Here is a 3262-nt window from a genome sequence, read left to right on the forward strand (position 1 = left end):
AGACTAAGAGTAAAAGATGTTTTATATGGCACATTCTACCAGTGTCCCAAGTTTCAAAGTGTTTCGTTAGTGTTTCGTTAAGAAAATACTGGTGCCCCCGTTTTTAAATAGATCCTCAGTTTATCTGTACTTGTAACGTATGCAATACATCAACCAATCTCTGAACCGATCATTATCGCCCTGCTGTCACAAACGTAATGCCTTTCAATTAAAATTGGGCAATCTTTAAATAACACCTGTCACATATTAGGGAAACTGGAAGCTATACAATTAACTTATTTGTAATTTTGCATGTAATAAACATTCCCTATTAATATTTATAAAGGTAGTTCAATGATGTTTTACTGAGTATTACATATCCATAAAAGGCACTAAAGAGACATCATAAAGATAGATTATTCTTAATTAGAAGTCCGAAATGTGACAAGTTACTTCTTTGTAAATTGCAAGTTACAAAAAAAAAAAAATGGAAAAAATGATAACCCAAAATGAAAGTGTCAATAAACGCTTGATGATATAAATAAATTTGGGTTATATTTTGTATAAGAAATAAAAAAAAAAGAAGTAAAATAGCGAGACGAGTTTCAAGGAATGAAATCCCTAGATTAAAACCACCTCTTAAGAGAGATGACAACAACCGTGAGAGGATGAGAATTAGCAGAAAGAGGAGTCACTCAATTATGTTAAGAGGAGACACAAGAGAAGAATGTTCAGCAGAATAACAACTATGGAAGTATTTACGAAACAGAGAGAGAGAGAAAAAGGAAGTAATGCTTCTGCAATGTGAGTTTTCCAATGGGAAAGTATCGGATTGAGGTTTAAATAATTTAATTAAACGACACTTGCATTTACTTGTTGTATACACCAAAAAATTCACTACATGTTATTACCAACTTACTTCGAGTTGGCGAAGAAGAAAATAACAGGGGAAATACTGTGTCGATATGATGAGGTAGAACCGGGCATGTTTTGTGTCTGTGTGTGCGTTGATCATTCAGTGGTGTCTGATTATGTTCTGCGACTGCCACTGTGTTGGGTCGTTCATGCTGAATATGTGGTTCTCTGTTGGGTGCTTAACTGGCGCAAGGCTGTCTCTTGACAGTTCGCCTGGTGATGGCTTTCTGCCTCTATCGTATGTCTGACTGTATTTATAATGGTCATGACAGAAGGACAGACATACCACAGGAGTAATCTTTACCTATGTAGGTCGCCTCCTGTCCACTTGAACCTTAAATGACACGGCTCCGGTCGTAGGTCGAAGAGAAAACCATCCATCACTTTTTGATAGGACAAAGAAATTTCTTTCGTGCCAGTTTGGCCAGTTGTGGATCAGACGAGCGAGAATCCTTAGATTCGGTTTCGAACCTCAGCTCGGAAAAAGGAAGTGTTAGTTTTTACAGAAACAACCTTTATAGTGGCTGATTTCGCCGTCGGTGTAATATAATCAGTGAGATGAAAAGAGTTTACATGGGGATCACTAAACTACTTTAATTCGTTTCTTTATCTATTGTCATCAGATTTCTTATTTTTGCATATATACGTAACACGAGACTGGTTTCAAACAAGAAGCATTTATTTGCAAACTAAAGGCAATAATTCTTTTACCCATATGACAATGATACATATATAATTACTACTGTATATTTAGTCTATTCAAATTTATTGTAGTTCTTTAAAGTGAATTGCCTTGAGATACCAGTGCGTTCGTGTGATCTACAAGAATTTGTACGCACCCATGGTATTGAGCGTGAGACAATTTTTGACCAAAAATGGCATTACTCCGCTTACCCGATCTTGCTTCCAGCAACTTTTTTGTTCCCACGAACAAAAAAATGTCCTTAAAAGAAAACGTTTTGCAGATGTGGAAGAGGTGAAGGAAAAATGACGGAAGCATTAAAGCGCATCACTTCGCAAAATTTCCAGGATTGGTTCAAACAGTGGAAAACGCGTCTGGACAGATGCATTGCTCCAAATGGAGAATACTTTCAAGGCGATAAAAGTGTAAATATGTAAAACTGAGTGAATAAAATAATAATGTAAAATTCCGGTTTCTTTTGGGTGCCACCTCGTAGTTCAAGTTCCACTAAGAAAGTTAAAACTCATGAAAATAGTTGACATTAAATGCCGTTTGCAATATTGTTCTGTGTTGCAAAATGCCGCTTATGTAACCAGTGTTATTGTGTTGGATAACCTTTTTTTATTTATTTGGCAGCTGTATTGGATACTTCCTGTATTATTTTGACCATAACATGTCAATTTTCTCGTTATTACAATGCTCTCAGCTCATCTACACTAGTAAAAATAATCAATACATCAACCAATCTTTGAATCGAGTCTCATCCCTTGCCCCAAATGTGTAGCCTTTCGATTAAAATTGAACATTTAATATTTATGAGATCTTTTACATGAAACCTAACATATATTCAGTATGCTGGAAAATCTATCTAATACTAAAATCTGTGATTGCTTGCTTGCGTGCTTGTCTGTAATTTAACACAGCCAAATCGGCGCATAATGGGAAAATACTCTGAAAAAACCCCTGAAATGTGAATACAAACAGAATAAAACAAATTTTGCGTAAATCAGATTACGAATTCCCGAGATACTCGTTTTTTTTTTTTTTTTCGTTTCCACAACTTTAAGCAGTGAACCCGGCGCATAAAAGGGAAATACTTTGAAAGTAAAGTGCCTCTGAAATGGGAATACCAACGGAACACGACAAATTTCGCGTAAGTCGTACCACAGGTTTCCGAGATACGCAGTGTTTTGTGTGGTAAGTTTATAAATAGCCAAACCGGCGCAAAACGGATGGAGTGAGGGTTTAATTCGGACCCCACGATCCCCGCCTCGCCGCTGATGCCTGGGATAGTCCTGTGTCGCATTCATGAGGGTACATTCATACGCAACATTCGTGCAACATTCTTACATCGATTTTCGAACATTTTCACTGTCAGGCATTTTCTCTCTAGCCCTATTTTCCTTTTAAGGTGAAAGGTGAAGTAATTCACCAATGTAGAGCCAGAGATGAAGATGTCTGACTTTAAACCTTTCAATCTCGTCTTCCAAATCACTTCTCTTGCAATTGCTACTACGACGAGAAAACTAATCTTACCTTCTTTCAATAGGAAATCCGGTGTGTCAATTTTTACTATAGACTCAGTCGATAGCCGTACTCTTCGTGTACTTGACAACAGTTGTTCCGCACAAAGCCACACGTCTGACACCTCCGAACACTGAGCAATAGCATGCAGGACGGTTTCCC

This window comes from Octopus bimaculoides, chromosome 1 (assembly GCF_001194135.2).
Source record: "Octopus bimaculoides isolate UCB-OBI-ISO-001 chromosome 1, ASM119413v2, whole genome shotgun sequence".
Classification (NCBI taxonomy): domain Eukaryota; kingdom Metazoa; phylum Mollusca; class Cephalopoda; order Octopoda; family Octopodidae; genus Octopus; species Octopus bimaculoides.